Genomic DNA, 19302 nt, shown 5'->3' on the forward strand with positions numbered 1-19302 from the left:
AGGTAATACTAATCTACGACTCTGTATTTGAGAAAGATCCTAGGCTCAGCTCAACAGACTTCAGAAATCAAAGCCACCTGAAATTGCCTGCCAGGAAAGTATTTATGACCTAAAAAAGGAGGTCATGAAAGTACACTCCAAGATTATTTGATGAGAATACTCCAAGAGAATTTATGAGAATAGAGAATTCACCTTAATTCACCTAGTTAATAGGGAGAAATGCACTGCTCCAAACTAATACTCAGAAGATGCAAAATTAGATTCCTTCCACGAATCATCTTCATGATAAACCTCTTGCTTTACTATTGGGATTATTTTGATTGATGCCTAAATTCTTAAGAACACAATGGTAGGTTTTTTGTCAATATTCCAACAGTTGCCTTAAGCTCCTGCTAAAATCAAGTAACAACACTTCTAGGAATGGGGTATCCACCACCTCAGCTGTCCCAGTGCTTCACCACCCTCTGAGTAAAGAATTCTTCCAAACATCTTCCTTCTTTCAGTTTGCACCATTGTCCCTTATCCTGTCACATCTGCCCATATATAGAGTCCCTCTCCCTCCATTTTTTTTCTAAGTTCCCTTCAGGTCCTGGAAAGTTGCAGCCCCCCAGGTCTCCCTGAGGTCTTTTCTTTTCCATGTTGACCAGCCAGAGCTCTCTCATCCCATCAGTTTCTGCAGCCAACAAGTGCCAGTGTTTGGCACTCTCATTGTAGCAAAATAAAAGTTTTCATATACTGGAGTGGAATTTCCTATATTTAAGTATATGTGGCCTTTGCCTCTTATCCTGTCACTAGGTACCGATCAGTGACAAGAGTCTGCCTCCAACATCTTCATTCCATTTCCTGAGGTATTTATAAACAGGGCTGAGACTTTTTCCAATTTACTTGAAGGGAGGTAGCCACTGACGACTGGTTAGGAGAAATGTTTGACTCCTCAATCAGGGGACATGATTGTAGCAATAAGTGTGCAACTTCCCATGTGAGAAAAGCACTAACAAAAGCAAATAGGGATAGAAGCTCTTATAACACTTAAAAGTAGTCTTATCACACCATTCTTTAAAGAGTTTCATGCTGAAAGCTATTTGTCCTTTTACAATGGTAGTGGAGAAAATGTTTCATCTCACTTTCAAACTCAGGTCTCAAATATTTCAGGGCAAAAAAAGAAAAGAAAAAAAAACCTAAACCAAATTAACACAAAAAGACCCATTACTGATCAAAGATCTAAATCAATTATATATGGTACTAATTAAAAACAAGTAAAAATAAAACCATGTATTGCGGACATTATTAGCTCACATTTACTTTTTTCCCTTCCTTCTTTTTATCTGAATTGCACATTTGCAAAGCTTAAACTGGACCTTTCTATGAAGGTTTCATTTAGAAAGCAAAGCCATATTTTAATTCCAAGTTTTCTTTTAATAAAAGAAGTATGAGATAAAGCATCAACATCACAAAATTCCGCCACATACCCCAAAAAAAACAACAGAAACAGACAGGACAGAACCTTAATAAAAAAGAACCTGTAAGAAGTATATCTATCATAACATGGGATTCTCACAAGCGCAAGAATGAATTTTGATATTCTCTGTTTATGGGGATTTTTCTGAACTTCATCTTTGGTTGCTTTCATAATGTCTAGAAAAGAAATTTGTGAGCTTTTTTTATTTCCTGCATTTTCATAGGTGTCTTAATTAAGTTGTTAGTTGTTCATTCTGGCCTGGGTCACTCACTGAAAGATATTTAATCCATGATATATAATTATAGACATAGATATTTTGTCTCTGATTTAAACTGCTGAATTCCTTCAGACTGTTGCAGGCTGTTACATGTAAAATGTGTTTTGGCTTGTTTTTTTCCAAGAAGTAATCAAATGTTTATTGTGAATGTTTTTAAGCTGAGGGCTTTTGATCTCCTAAAGGTCTTTGATGATTATGAAAGAATTTGTCACCATGGAGTTAGCGGTAACTCTCCAACTGTGTATCTGCAATTTCAGATAAAGTTATTAGACTGTCTTTGTTACACTCCTGTTCTTATTCCATGCTGCCATGGTTTCAATTTTATTTAATTTGTTTTGGTCAGTGTCCTAATAATAGCTGCTGGTAGTTTTATATATCAAAAGCTGAGGTAACATACATCTCAAATGACTAATTACAAAAGGACTTGCTTGTAACTGGAATAAATTCAGTTTAGAGAGAGTCTTTTTCACAGAATAACTTATACTGATGCTTATTCAAGAGGGCACTTCGCTGCCAGCAGCACCAACTACATGAACTCTGCCTGCCTGCACTGTGGCGCTGTTGGTTCCATTTTATAGCCATTGCAAGATGCCTTGATGAAGAAGTCATGCTGTCCTGTCTTTTCAAGTGAAACATTTGAATTGCTAAGCTGACCACCAACAGCTGTACTTTCTGCATGGATGGTTAGCACAGGAGGAGATAAAACTGCTGGCAAATCCAGTCCACTCTTGGAAAGCACAAGGTATCATGGGGCATGTTTAATGTGAACCTTGCTACTTTTTTGTTTACATTAACATAATCCACCTAAACACGTTGTTACTAAAGTTTGAATGACTGAAATTAATTATGCTGGCTCAAAAGGTTTCTGCTCCTACCATCTGTAACTTAATTGAGTGTACTATTATTTTAACTTTAATTAGTGAGCCAGCACCTTGAGATTTCTGTCATGAGCCAATAGCAGTAAACTGGACTGCCCACTGTGTCAATGTTATATGGCATTCATTAATCACATGCTTATACAGCATTTACAAAATTATTGATATGTTAAAAAGTTTAACAGGTAAACATTATGACAAGGAAATCCTAGAGCTTTGCTTTGTGGATTGTTAATTTTGTTTTGGTTTTGTTGTTTTGTTTCATTTTGGTTGTTTGTTTGTTTTTTGTGGGGGAGGGTTTGGATGAGCTGGCATTTGGTTTTGGTTTTTTTTCCCCTACCATTTGCCTGTTTCTCATTCCTCTCCTTACCTTTGAATAAATTGACATTAAAAATAATATTTAACATCTGGCATAAAGATGAATTTTTTTAAGAAAAGCATGCATTCCCTAAATCAGAGGTTAAAGTCTTGTGAGAGTCCTCCTGAAACATCAAGTTCTCTCCTGTAATTGCACAAAAATAATATTTTTTTGTCTAATTTCTGAGATTTAAAGGATGACTTAAAAGAAATTTTCACTTCCCTGCAGCCACCTTTCTTCCTCAGAAGCCTGGGTCAGATTTTATTCTGACATCATTTCTGGTCAGAACTTTAACTAAAAACTCACTAGTTTTATTCATTTATGCTATGTAGCTACCATATATTTTACAAATAGATATGACTCTTGCAAACATATTTTTGTTTATAAATAATCATAAAACTTAACAGACAAGACAAAGTATGTCACATTGCCCAATATTTTGTTGGTTTTGGTTATTTTTCCCTCTTTCTCCCCTTCTTTTTCAGTTATTCTTGCCTTGGGACAGCAGAGCTTCATCTGTTCACCAGTTACAGGCAGTTATAGGTTCTTCTTATGTGTCCAAATAATAATTTAAAAAAAAATATATGTTTACTTATTTGGGGTTTTTTTTCAGTACTTCTAAATCTGACTACTACATTTTTTTAAAGTCCTAAATTTCAATAAATATTAAAACATGGTAAATATTTAAAAGATGGGAAAGCTTTTGTCAGCAGACACTGAGGAGGTATTGGTCACAAAATTCCAAGAGTTTTCAAGTAGGAAGGGTTGTATAACAAGCAATAGCAATCACAAAGCATTGTGTTGAATTCTGGAAGCTCAAAGAAACTAAATTTTCTCATTTCTTATTTCCATTGTGATATCGGTGTATCAGAGTAAACTAACTTAAAAAACCCCGCAATATTTAAACTCTGTGTTTGAATTCTTCCAATTCTTGATTTCAACTAGTGCATATAGATCTAGATATATGCAGCATCTATGTAAATCATCTTCTACCAACAAATTCTCATAAAAATGCAAGGAACTGTTCTTAATGAGCACTGTTTTGTTAATAATTAGGGAATGATTCAACAAGCTTTGGATGAGATTTTAAAAATGTAGGAGGGAATTCAACATGTCTTGTTAATTTGAGGTATATTGTATGTACTATTGAACCTATTATTCATCATTATCATACAGATGATATTCTCAGACATGAGTCATTGTAATTAAATGCAGCAACCACAAAAATATGCACATTATATTTTATCTATATATTTACACTTGGCTCATTTGTACAATTTGCCAAAGAATCACTTTGACTACTTTTTAACTTAAGTGGATGTGTAGTTAAGCAACATTTTTAATATGGCTTTTGAAGCCATGTTATTATCCCTGTCTTTATCCTTCAGCAAAAGAATCAGATACAAAAGAACAGAATACAATAAAGTTTTTAATGACAGACTTGAGTTACATAGGAGGCAAGATAAATTAAAGGTGTTACAGTATACATCTATTAGGACTATGATAAAAATCAGAGAAATTTCTTACTTGGGAACCTTATATTCTCTCTTTCAGAATGATCATGGTGAGATTATCACTGTTAACCCTTTTATCACTGGAAGTGATAAAGTTTTGCTGGATTGGACAATTCAATGGAAAACTACTGGATAACTGAAAGCAAGTATTCTGCTTCATGACAAGACATTTACAGGCCCAGAGTGCATGCTTTCCTTGTATGAAACCACAGTCTTTCTCATGGAAAATTAAACATGGTGATCTGCAACTGATGGGCAAATACTTTTATAACAATATTCTTACTCTGGATTCTCTCTCTCTCCTTCTCTCTCCTTCTCTGCTAATTCTGAGATTCCCATCTTTAGGCCCTCACAGAACATCTCTGCATCCTCAGTGAGTGCTTTTAAATCCATACATAGAAGATGTTCACCGTATTAATAACACATCATCTGGATAACTCATCGTCCCACACCAAGTTGTTTCAAAGGATCTTATTCTGCAAGGTTCCTTTCTGAAGTCTTTTACTTTAATCTAGACCATGTTCAAGTATGTCCACTGAGGCATAAATCAAGTTTTCAGTCCCTGATTCTTTACAGTGGGGATGTAGATTTTTTTTTTCTCCTCAAAACCTCTGGGAAGGAAATGAATAATGTTTCCATGTGCTCACTTTATATAAAAGTAAGAAATTACGGTTGTGCACCTTTAGTAGTTCACAGTGTAGTACAGAAGTAGTCTTGTTATGTTAGTCTCTCTCTCGATAGGGAGACTCATCTCAGAGTTTAAGTTTCATAAGCAATGTAATGATCTATTACATTTTCTTCAGGCTATGACTAGAAAATCCATTGAGGTCTAAAATACTGTTTCCAAAGTAGCAGAAACATAGTAATCATTTAAAAAGAAGTCTGAAAGAATTTAGAAAACATTGTTCAAGAGGAAATAGTGATTTATTAGACAGATATCTAAATATAAATCCTTACTGAATGCACAAAATAGTTTCTGTTTTATTTGCTTTCTAAGATTGTGGTGGAAAGAAAGCTTATGTTTGAATGATAGTTTCTAATGTCAGTATAAAGCAAAGATCCTCAAGAATATTTTACTAAGCTTATCACTCAAACATGTCCTCCTGCTATATTTTGAAAATCCAGGACAATTAACACTTTTGAAAATAAAAGATTAAAAAGTAAGAAGGGTGAGAAAATGATCAATTGTGGACTAAGTTACCATAAAAAACTTTAGCTAGCTGCAAGATCTGCTAGGGATTTAAAATGATATTCAGTGTAATGAGTTTGAGGGTGACTTTTAAAATTAAATAATTATAAAATTATATTTTTTTAACAAATAGAATCCTTCAGTAATTTTTCTTTCTAATTATAAATTTCTAAATGTCCTTCTAACTAACAGCTGTGGAAGAATGAGGGAGCTTAAGCCATATTGATCCACATGTCACTGCTAATTACATTAAATTCAAAGGAAGACAGAAGGACAGATCATCTTTCGGAAAAGCATGCAGATAGACCACAGGAGATGTAACTTCTGAATTTTTCTTAAGGCATGAAAAAGCTTGGATTTGAGCCTTTTTAACTTCAGCACTTATCATATTCTTGTGATCAGAATGTACAAAAAAAGGATGATGATAAAATCCTTAGTAATACATTCATTAATCCAGAGGTTATCCCTTCCCTTTACAATCCCCTCAAGCACTGCTTCTGTCTGAATTTTAAACATGATGATCTTGGAGCCTGACCTAAGTCACACATTGAAATTCAGTATATCCTGAATAATTCATAGTATTGATGTGCATTGGTGTTTAAAATAAAATAGATAATGCTTAGGGTCATGAACCTCCTCTTCATAAATACATTGGGATTGCATAAATGTTAGTTGAGGACTCTGATACCTAGACAGAGGAGCAGTCAATTCTAATTCAGGGATGCTCAGACTTTTATCCCGAGTTAAAACTCCATTGACTCATTGCCTTGGGACTTTAGATGTGCTTGATCGTTTACCTTGTAAGCTTGCACGGCAGGTTCAGTGGCATTTATTAATTATTCTGATTACCTGAAATAACTGCAAGAAAAATAATGAGGAACCCTTTGAAGTGTTAAGGAAATTGTTATTTTGTCTGCACATGAAGTATCATAAGAATGATAATAAATATTCAAAAAAACAAAACAAAACAAAACCGGAATTTTTCCAATACAAGAAATCCAATGGAAACTGCACCACTAGCATCATGTTGATGTTTTCCAGCTAGAGTTCTTCTTGTTGTTGTGTAGTACACATATCTTTTTAGCAGTTAATGAAATTATGTCTTTACCAGACAAATCCATCACTCTCAGTAAAGCCACATCAAATAAAAAGTAAGATGGAGTATATATGCAAAAAAATATTTTTTAAAGGTTTTTTTTTTTTTAGATCACATGTAGTGAAAGAGCATGTGTTTCTTTAAGGTTATATGTTTAAAGACGTCATCAAAATGGGATACTGAGATGAAGGGGGAGGGAATCCTGATAACAGAGACAATGCTAAAAAAACTTGGTCAGTTAGGTCAGTGTGTAAGATCATGTGGAGTGTGAGCACGTCAGTGAGACCTGTCTGATTGAGGACCTTGTGAAACTGGCATGACATGGAAAAGCAGGAGGTAAAGAACAAGCCATATAGAGACACAGACCTGACGAACAACAATGGAGCTCATTAAACCCTGCCAGATACACAAATTGATGGGCTATCAAGAAAATGGAGGAATCATTTCAGAGAGGACCATCATGGATTTTGCAATCCACTAGGGCGCCAACCAGGAGTTACAGGATGTTGATTGGGTTGGAGTATGAAAAGAAATGAAGGAATGTGCAGCAGAAAGGAGGAGCTGAGAGGACCAAAGAGGGGGCATAGAGAGACTGGAACATGAAAGGGGACATTGTGTGTTAAATGGGGCTGGTCAGTATGCTTCTCTGCTCACTGTGAGCCTGGTCTGTCTTTTTGTATCTTATTAATTTCTTAACTATCTTCTTGCATAATGACACTGTAGCCAGTGTGTGCCTGTGCATGTGAGCTGCAAGGACTCAGTGCCAGCTGCTGGCGAGGAGTGTGGGAGTGAAACTTGCTGCCAGCTACTGGAGTCAGGCTTGGGTTACAGGCACCCCAGCCTGTGAGGTCTCAGTCAGCTACTGGAGATAATGGGGACCTTTATCTTCCAGCCACTGGGGCAGGAACAGAGAGACAGGGGCAGAGGCAGAGGCAGAGACACAGGCACATATTGCAGTGACCTTAGACGGTCACTGTGGTGAGAGAAGGACGAGAATCTTGTTCCTTGATCAGAAGGCTTGATTTATTGATATAAGATATATAATACATTATAACTATACTAAAAAGAATAAAGAGAGAGCTTGCAGAGGCTGCTAAGCTAAGAATAGAATAGAAAGAATGAATAACAAAGTTCTGTGTTCAAGGAATCTCCCCTGAGCTGCTCCTGTGATTGGCCCTTAGTTGGAAACATGCAAAATGAGCCAATCACAGGAACCCCTGCCACATTTTCATAGCAGCCGATAACAATTTGTTTACATTCTTCTTCTGGGGCCCTTTGCTTCCCAGAAGAGGGACAAATCTCAAAGAAAGGATTTCTATGAAGAAATGTCTGCGACAGACACAGACAAGAGACAGAGACAGACAGAGGCGGAGACAGAGACAAGAGACAGGCAGAGACAGAGAGACAGAGAAAGAGAGAGACAGAGTTCCAAAAATGAACTACTGGTGGAACTGGGGGGAATGAGGCACATTCTGGGAACCAGCACCAGAGGCTGCTGGAGAAGTACTGTGGGTTCTGTGTGCCCGGTTCCAGGTGAGGGGTGTCTGTATCCTCCCAAACCAGTTACTCATGGGCTTTGCCTTTGACTTCCCTGTCAAACTTCAAACTGGAGAAGCCATCCAATTGAGGGGGCATCAGGGCTGGCATTCAGGCAGGGCTGCTAGGGCAGGTGGAAGACCTGTGCCAGTACTGCCAGTATTGAGAAAATTGGTGAGTGAACGTATGATTGTAAATCTGGAGAGACTGTATGTGCTGCACTAGTGACCTCCTGCCTCTACCAACACAAAAGAGCACAGGACAAGCTGTCTGAGCTTGTAGGTGGCTGCTGCTGAAGCCAGCACCTTGTCTTTGGCTGTCTCTGTGACCTGCAATGTCAGTGTTGTCTGTGTAGGTCTGCATGGTTTTGTTTTATGTTGGAGTTTTTTGTTTGTTTCATTTTTTGTGTTTTGTTCTTGTTTTCTTTTTCTTGAGGGAAGATGTGGGTGGACATTTGTTTTGTTTTTTTTTTTTTCATGGCTTTATTTCTGTATATATACCCCAAAATCTGTGATTAGATACTGTATATAAATTATGTTCCAAAACAGTTATTTTTGTTTATTTGCTCCTGTGTACTATATATTGCTTAATGTCAATTGAAGAAGTGAAACAATAGTTGTGTTGCAAATGTTATCATCTTCTCTTTTCTGAAATGAATTGTGGAGTAGTAAGAAAAGAACTAACACAAACTTGGTCCAATACCTGCAATGTAGGTAACCATCATCAAAAAGTGGTTTGGATACAAACACTAAGGTAGTTTATAGCTCAGCTTCACAAATGATGGATCATGCTGCTTTCCTGCAAAAGCCAATAAACATATTTCCCTTTTCAAATGTTTTTTTTTTTTTGATGTAGGTTATCTTTACCTACTCCTTTAAATAAGACTGAGGACTTAAGAGCTGTCAAAAATTAATGCGTACTGCCATAACCATTTTGTACAAACTTGTCATTATAATTTACATTGTTTAATGATTAACAGTTCTCATATGACAAAATACTTTTTAATTTTACCAGGAAACAAGGAACCGTATCTGTTTAGACTAATAGCATGTCAACTGATATTTTCTCCTGACACCTCTTGTGATGGAGAAGCACATGCGGATCATGTCTTCAAGTATAAGAAGTTATTGTTCTTTTACCTTTCTTTACTTTTGTTTTTCATTGTTTGAGAAGGTGGAGAAGTTTTTATAGGTGAGTCTGAAGCAGTGTTCAGGAAGGTAAAATTCGAGGGATGATTAATCACTCCTTTTTACCCCATAAATGACAATCTCATTTAATTAATTTTTATAAGAAGGCAAGATGGAAAATTTGTGCAAATAAAAGAAAGCAATGAAATTATTGCATTCAATCAATTGTGCAAAAAACATAAAACCACCCAAATATTAAATGTAAGAATACAAGGACCTTTTGTAGCAACACAATTATTCTACAATTTATAATAGAAATTTTCTTTCTTTCTCTTTTGTATAAATTCAGTAGCATCTGCTCTCAGAAAAGAGTAAAAATGCAAACAGGTTTTACTTTAATTAGATATGACTATTCCTCAGTTTTCTAATGGAAGTATGATTGTTCAGTCAGCCTTCTTCATAGTTAAATAGCTATAAAACTAGAAAAGAACCAAAATCTCCAGATTGCATGATCCGTGTAAACAAAGAAACAAAACTCTTGATGTCTGAATTCAATGCTAGAATAAAAATTGTGTTCTTTCCTATTCTGGTAATATGGAGTATGACTTCTTACAACTTTTATGCTACAATTTTTGCTGCAGAACAAAATATTTAAAGCACAGTTCTACCTTAATAATAGTGTAGTCTAAAGGAAAGACAAACACATGAACAAATAAGCTCCTCTAACTGTAATTACCAAGTAAAGAAACAAAAAAAATTAAAAAGTGACTCTTTGTATGTAGAACAAATAAAGAAAGCAAATAATAAATAAACAAAGAAAATAAAGAAATAAAAGAAAGAAATAAAGAAACAAATACTGAGAAATCAGCCATAGAAATATGAAAATGGTCCAAGTTTCCCAAAATGTTAGTTTTCTGACTTTTTAAAAATATCACTACTTAAATATCTAGATGAATATGCATAGAATATTAGCATATTCATATGTGTATGCATATGTATATATATATATATATGTGTATGTGTGCATATGGGAGAGTGTATGGATCCAGTCAGCTTTGTATGAGATAGAATTACATAATTTACATTTTGAAATTAATTAATTTTCATTAATACTGAACCTTACCTTCAGTTTCCTGCTTATTTTCTGCTTTATTTTTCTCCTGTCCTCATATTTGTGCTTGCTTCCTCTCTTTAGTGATTCTCCCCAAATGCTGATGTTCATCTTCTTCTCTGTATCATTTCAGACGAAATCCAAGGTATTTTTGCTCCCCAAAAATTCATTAAGTCTTACAAGGCTTGAGAGGTCCAAACAACACATAGCAACTGGATTTTTTTTCATTAGACACCTAAATGTAAGGACTGACATAAACAGCACATTAAGTTTATTTAATATGTCTCAGAATACATAAGCTCTATGTTACTTGTTAATGAAATCTTCAACATGATAGCAGATTTTCTCTGTATGTTTTACAAAATCTCCCAGATGGCTGCAACTGAAAGCTCACAGATCAATGTAATTAATGTTTAAAAGTTCAATATTTATAATTTCATTATTTTGTTAATTTGACAGCATTTAATTTGAATTAAACCTCTACATTAATTTTTAAACATAACAGAAACAAACTGTCTCATCTTTTGCTGCTTCCGACCTTCTTCCCTTCCTCCAAAATTAATAATTAAAATTCTTTATTATATTTATATATTAAAGAATATATTTATATAAAGGAACATAAATAATGAATATTTTTAAAAAAAATGGTTAAATATAAACTATTAGTGTCTGAGCAAACACAGGTGTAATTAAAAATTTTAACCACCAAAACAACAAAAATCCAATCAAATAAATAAAACCCAACCCTTTCACCCCAAAAAAGAAACAACCTAACAAAAAAAACTTTGAGAAAGTCAAGAGTGGATTAACATAGCTCTTTGTAACTGGATGTGCAGTCATGACAGATAGGAAGTTGTGGGCTGCTGTGCACTGAGTGCGAATCTTTGCACTAACAACCTTCTTATAGAATATTTTGGGGGCTTTGCTCACTTGTGAGGATGTAAAATACAAAAATATTAAAAAGAAAGAAGTTTAAAATTTTGAAGATTTTTGAAGTGGAGCAGAAATAGACCTTGACATTCACCAGGGTTAAAGGCATGAAAAGAAAAGGGAAAAAAAAAAAAAGAGTTTGTTCTCCTGTCTGTGAGCATTTCAATTATGCAAGGTGAAGCCAACTGCTATTTTGTACCAGATCTGAATAAGAAATGCTAATATAGAATAATTTAATATTCCTTCAATAGCTCTCTAAAATCTCAGTCAAAAAATTATATGGATTACTGACCTTCACTGTTAAAACTTACTATAATTGCTTTCACTCTGCATTGATAAAAAGATTTTAAATATTAACTTGTTCATTGCCAACAGGAACTGGAAATATAGTAAAATGCTGCAATTGTTAATGCTGTTTATATGTCATGCTTTACCTATTTTTAATTTTTTTAAATAAATCATCATGTCTTTGGTAGACTAACAAACCACGTATTTGAAGTAGATTTCTTAGAGAAGTGGAAATTCCTATCAATCAATTTAATGTAATTTTGCAGGGAAGCAGAGAACTTAAGATCCGTGATTTTCCTCTTTCATGGCCCACTAAAAACCACCCAGCTGAGCAGAGAAGACAGAATGAACTCCACATATTTGACCCTGAAGTTCCCAAAAGGAAACATGGTAGCTTTATAACTCAAAGGACAGCAGGGAACCCAGCTATCAAAGAAAATGCTCTTGGAGATCAGACTTCCTTTGTTTTACTGCTTGGGGAGCATAGTTATTTAGAGTGAGTCTTAACTCATCCTTGGTCTGGTCTTACAAGAATTTTTTTTTAATTTTGAGGAGTAAGAAAATCCAGATGCAGTCATAGATAGATAATTAACAGGTCCACACTCCAAAGGCAATGCATAAAGACATTTTTTTCTTTAGTTGACTTTCAGATATTCAGCAAGGCTCTTTGTAGAGTTGGTATGGGTCATTTGTTATGATCTTTGACATTATACTGGTAGTTATCAAGTAACATGTGGCATCCTGGGGATCCTCCAGTGATCTTGGTAACAAAACAGAAAAGTCAGCAAACTTCAGATTAACATCTAAGAAGAGGTAAATAATTTTGTGTGCTTTGCCACAGTAGTCTACAATTAACCTAACAATTACAGGATGAAAATTCTTGTCTATATTTAGGTATGGTACTTATATAAGCAGAAAGCATTTAAATGCCTGAGAAGTCTAGATAATTAAGCATGCCTTTATTTGCAAAAGAGGAAAAAAAAGAATGTAGGACAGCATACATGATGTTGTTTGGTTTTTGTTTGGTTGGCTTTTTCTTTGTTTGTTTTCTTCTTCTTTATTTTTTCTTTTTTACTGCAGCGACCTGTTTAATAAAAATATCTGTAAAGTGCTTTTTAGTCATGAAGCATTCTGTTGTAACATTTAGGTCAGGACTTTGTTAATTCCAAGCACTGTGATATACTTGCAAAGCCGGATTCTGGAAACAGTGTGGCCTTTCTGATGCTATTAGAGCAGAGGTGATGAAAGAGCAATGTCAAATCAATGAAAAGCTGTTGAGGTGTCAGGATATGTCAATCTGTTCACTAGAACAGAATACACAAACTAGACATAAAATATCCATTCTTTATTATTTTCTCCAAGGCTATTTTTATGACATGTGCCCTTCATTTTGCTGTAGAAGGAAGTAAAAAAAGCTTATTAGGGAAGATAGCTTTTTTCATTAAATTTAGCCTGCTCCCACATGCACTTGAGGATCTTGGTTTATTTCTAAACTTCTAAGGAATGTGGTTACTTTGGAAGAAACACAGATTTTTCTCTGAATTACTCTATTGAGAGAGAGAGAGGGAGAGAGGAAGAAAAACTTGTATTAGAAGTCTCCAAAGACATATGTAATAAAGGAATTTATTTCTACTCAATGATAAAGCTCTTTTCTGTTAAGGTCAATGATTTTGTAAAATTTCACATATCTACTTATGACTACTGTGATAACAACCATAAGCATGAAAATTGAAAGATTCAGGTAATCAGACTCAGCTCACCAGGAGCATGATAAATATGTGTCATACCTGTACAGGAGATGGGTCATAGGTGGTTTGGTATTGTGAATTCAGGAAACATATGACAGTTTTTAAATACTGAGCTGAAGGTAACTGTGGAGCTGGAGCTGAAAGACTGAAATGTGTTCATCTACAGATTATTGGAATCTGAGAAACCTGAAACACAGAGTTATTCCTAAAGCCCACTCAGTCCCTCAGGAGCCTGCATGACACACCTGTGCTTTTACGGCTTCACCTTGTTCTGAGCAACATCATCCATGCAGTTATTCAACAGTGTTCAAAAGGAACATTCAGAATATAAATCTGAACATTTGAAGGCAGCAACCAGGGCTAAATTGCGAGAACAGTTATCTCCATCCCATTGTTTCTCATCCATACTCTCCAAATGATGTTTGCTTGGAATTTATTTGAAGCGCCGTGGGGGTTTGTAGGAAAAATGGGTCATGCTGACTTTTGAGAGAAAAGTGGTCTAAGATCACTTTAGCATAAATGAAGATTCCCATTCTTTCTACTTAGCTACTCACTGGAATGAAATTACAGTTTAACCAATGAACCAGACCTGCAGAAATTTGCTTTGTGCAAACATGTAAGTGCTTAGCTATTTATAATTTGGGATCAAAAATTAGCAGTATCGATGAGAATTTAGGGGTTTTTTTCATTTTTTTTTCTCATACTGCCTTTTCAGAGTGAGTAAGCATCTTAATCAGTGAACTGATAAATTTTCTCTGTCTTCAATAAGCTCACTGTTGAAAAAACAGGGAATAAATCTTGGGCTATCATGCCATTTTTACTAACATACACAAGATGCAACAGCTGTATCTGGCAGCGTTATTTGCAGTTTTTATTTTTAGTTTGCTGACTATTGGCAACAACAGCCACACAATCAGTTACCTATTTATGATAAATTCCATAATATTTTTGTTGTTGTAGAAAACAAAAATCCTTGACAACAACACCACAGATTTAATTAATTCAATTTAATTTCCTGTGTAAGATCCTTCTAATATGTGTAGATAAACCATTGGCAATTTTCATATGACATTAAGATGTCCCCTTATATAACAAGAAGAAATTAATAATCTGGGAAGAGTTTACAGAACTGTTAATGACAATGGTAAGGCTTCTCATGACTCCAAAAACTTTGGAGGAAAATTTGTATTATGTCAATCATGCACATGATTAATATTTTAGTTTAGGTTCTGATGCAATATTTTTCATATCTCTTCTCTTCTGGATATCAGATAAGTATATAAAAATAATGTTTATTTTCTTTTACTCCATTTAAAGCCTCAATAAGGGCCATGTGTAGATCCATTGAATCTGTTGACGATAGCCAATTACAGTAAAGGCTGAATTTCACTTGAGATTTTTCTATAAAGAAACAAAGCCTGCAATTGCACAGATGATGCTGTTTTATATTGCAGTTTGCACTGAAAAATATTTAGTGTCCTGGCTTGGGACATCATCAGGAAGTTCTGTTCAGCTTTCAGAGGGGTTCTGTCAAGGCTTTTCTTAATTTTGCAGTGCATGCTTTTCTCCAAACATTTTGGAGAGGGGTTTCTGTGTATAGTGTCATTACCAGAAGACCAGTTAAATCTGTGATTAAAATTTTCTTCACCCATTTTTTTTGTTTTTAAATTTTACCCCTCTTAGCTGCTATTATGTTCACACTGATGCACAAATAATTATCTTAAATAATTCTTTTTTGCATTCAGGATTTCTATCTGCTTGGCTTTGTTTTTTTTTTTTTTTTCTCTTTTTAAATCAGGGAGTTTTTCTTATTGTCTTCTTCTCTGTTATCTCAATTGGTAGTTGCTACTAATCAAATTCTTTTTAGTTTCCTAAAATCTCAGTAAAATTTCTGCAATGCTTTGCACTATCATTTATACTTCATGTGGCCGTGATGGTCTTCTGCTGCAAGCTGGCCTACATCTAGGAGAATTACAAATTACAAATATGTCTAGGAGAAGTACAAATTCTCATCTAAAAAGTCGTCTGGAAGAGAAACATGAATTTATTAATACTTAGTGAAAGGTAAGAAATGTTCTTTTGGAAGGAATGCAATCTTACTCTTTATTTATTTTGGTGTTAAAGAGGAACAAGTAAAGAGAGATTGCAATTCAGTTAGGTGTTTTTTACATGCAAGAGCTATAACCTAGGACATAGTCGAGATAAATCTGTGAGTGTAATAACCTTGCATTCAATTTTCTACTGTTTTCTGAAAAGGTCAGAGGAACATGTGTTGTGCCTTGAAGAACAAATCAGATGGGAAAGAAGTGGAGCTGTGCAATAAAAGCACCACAACGATAATCATTCTGTTGTATAGCAGCTCAAAGAAATGCTTTGACAAATCTGTGGCAACACGTGACTCTGAACAAACAAGGTTTCACAAGTGAAGACTGTGTGCTGTTTGAGCAAGGTAATCTTTTAGTGCATCAGAAGAGTGATTCTACAGATATTAGAAATATGGGTACACAATGCATGCATTGAGGCACATTTATGATTATCAATTTTGTTATGTTTAATTAAGGAAAATTCCTAAAAAAGTTCTAGTCTTTAAGAAATGATGCATTATCTAGAAAATAGTTCTTCAGTGCTTGGTAGGTGGTGCTTAAATGTGCATTTTTTTTCTGCATGCAATATAATTGAATGCATAATTTTGTGAAAAGTTTTTTTAAAAGCAGAAATAAACATTCTGGTCTGCCTAGCTTGTGCCTAAATTTTGTTTGCCTACAGTACCAGAAATCCTAAGCACCAATTAATGTAAAGAGGTCCATATCTTCTCCTGGTACACAGAAAAATAAAATAAATTCTAAAGCTAATTAATTAGTTGAAAGTAGTGATCACATCTTTAAGTAGTGATGCTTTGGCAAGAGGAACACTTTCACATATGCTTAACAGTAGGATCTCTTCCCTGACATAGTAAGTTCCTAAGAACTAACCTGTTATTGTTGTTCATCTGGATCTCTGTATTTGATAAATTGACTCGGGGGAATAAAAAAATCACCTATTTTTGTCTTTATAAGAAAATAACAATAATTGTATCTAATAATGATGATATAGAAACATCTCAACATGGATGTTCCAGTTAAGTAGGAAAAAGTCCTTTATCATACTAAGCTTGTTTTCTTGGAAGTCATATCTATTTCCACTCAGTTAAAGGATCATGAAAGAATAAGCACTGATCCATGACTTACAGTGTTAACTAACACATAAAACTAAGTTCTACTCTAAAGTGCCTATATTGTCAGCAAAGAGGAGTAGATTCATTGTTAAGCCTCCAATAGGAAAAAGGCTCTGATAAATTTTTATAAGGCAGTCAGGTGAATATGATCCTCCCCATGATATCTTCTGAAATGTGCCCACTGATTAGATTGTGAAGTTCAAGAAAACTTTTTAAAACCAATTTAATTTCAAAACACAGCTGCAATTTTCATGCATGATAGATGTTTAAATTAGATTGGATCTCACTTCCACTTTCTATTTTAAAAACTTATTTTTTATTCTTTTTACATTACATTATACATGGCAAGATATTTTAGTATTTTCACACTATCTAACCAGTTCCTGGGGAAACTAATATTATCACATCTGTGGACCACAGATATGACTTTTTGTAGATAAGATATTTTGCTCATTATCCAGTTGAAAGATCAAACTCAGTTACACTGCAAATTAAAATTTGAAGCCTAAATTTATGTTTTTCAGTTTAAGAGTTAATTAGGAAAAAAAAAAGAAACAAGCTTGTAAAAAACTTGTATATTTCTACTGTTCTTAAGCTTTGCAACATGCTAAAATAAAAAAAAAAAACAATGCTATGAAATTTACCAATAAATTCTCAGAAAAATAATATAACTCTTTTTAGACTATTGTTTCTGATCTATAATTCACAGAATCACAGAATATTGAGTTGGAAGGGACCCACAGGGGTCATTGGATCCAGCTTCTAAATGAATGTCTTCCCCATGCAGGGGCAGGGATTGAGCCCACAGCCTGAGCATGCTCTAACCAACAGAGCTAATCAGCTGGGATACATTTAAATGTACTGCCATTTAAAAATCTTGGCAACTTAGAAAAGATGTTGGCTACATAGTTCCTTTACAATATCAGATACCTTTGATGTGGTAGTCAAAGAGATAAATAAAATACTACAAAATATTATGGAATGAAAAGTGGAGCAAAATAAAGAGCATTATTATGCAAATAAATAAATGCATCACCTCTTTCTTAGTCATATATGATTTCCGCTACTTCAGCTATAAAGCAGAAAATAACAAAAAACAAGAAGCACAACAAACTAAAACCAAACAAACAAACAAAATGAAGCAACAACAACAATTTAATGGATATTCTTGAAATGAAAGGGATTCTTCAGTTTAAATAAAAGTTATCCGAGGCATACAGGGTACACACCTACAAAATCAGGAATTTGACAGACAGTGAACCCCGAATCACTGTATGTTATGTCATAGAGTGCAAGAACCTGAGAGTATCACATGATAGAAGCTTGAAATATGTGAAGCACTTTTCTTGCATGATTTGCCTCTGGTATATTTTGCCAGAGATATTGCAGATAACAAAAGTGTGAAAAAGAAGCCTCTGGAAAAAAAAAGTAGGAAAAAAAACATGAAAGTTAGGACAGCCAGGAGTTTTCTATTGTCATACAGCTCATAAAAGCATTTGTAAAAAATCTTGTGATTCAGAATGTCTCTGAACCATTAATGGGGGGGGAGGAACCCAAACAACCAGAATTATTTTTCTTGATTTGCTCATCCCCGACGACACTTTATTACCTCCATCAAGATTTGCTATGAGCTGATTCTTAAACTAAGACCTTATATAAATACTACTGAATATTTTCTTATATGCAAAGGTGACCACCATTTCTGAACTAGTCTGTAAATGCTACTTGGTACAGATAAGTACTAAAAGTGATCACTACTCATACTTGCCTGAAGAAAATTGCTACACATCATCCTTTCCTTTAAGAAGTACAGCAATCCATATTACAGGAGTTTTCCTGCAGGGTTCTTTATCTTGCTGTCTTTATTACCCAGCAGTAAATGACAAATGTCTCTTCTCTCCTCTGTCATGTAGGATTGCAAGATTGTACCTGCCCTTCTGGAGAACTAGAAATAAGTTTATTTCATATTTTACATAAACATTTTTCATCTGATCTCTCCTTTTGCCAGACAACAATTCTCATAGGTAGTAAATCTGAGGATCAGCACACAAACAAATGATCACTGCTGTTATTAAGTTTTTAATTGTACTGTATTTTATCCACCGAAGATTTTTTATATATTTATGGAAGCTATTGCTATTCTGTTTCTTTTTCTGTTTCTTTTTAGTGGCTCCTAAATTCCTAAAAATAATGCTTATACAGAATTGTACATTATAAGTTCTGTCACTTATTTTTCTTACACAACAAAAGAATGTCCAAAAGACTGCTCTCACTTTGATTCAGTAAATGTGTAACATTCTCACAGTGTGAAATAGCATGTTTTCTGCTCTCAGAAGTTTCAAGGAACAATATATATTTCTGCCTAGCTCCTTGACACCTTATTTTTCTTTGTTATCTGTTTTCTTTCCCCACTTATTTACTTTCAGTTTTTCTTAGTTGAAAAAGAAATGCTAATTTTGAAAGCACAGTGATTTGGCTGAAGAGACATTTGAGCAGAATGTTTAAATCTTTATTCTCTCATTGAACTGAAGTAAGTACAGCTCACAGTTTTTCTAGTGTTATAGCATTGTATTTTCTCAA

The sequence above is a fragment of the Zonotrichia leucophrys genome, chromosome 1, assembly GCF_028769735.1.
Source record: "Zonotrichia leucophrys gambelii isolate GWCS_2022_RI chromosome 1, RI_Zleu_2.0, whole genome shotgun sequence".
NCBI classification, from domain to species: domain Eukaryota; kingdom Metazoa; phylum Chordata; class Aves; order Passeriformes; family Passerellidae; genus Zonotrichia; species Zonotrichia leucophrys.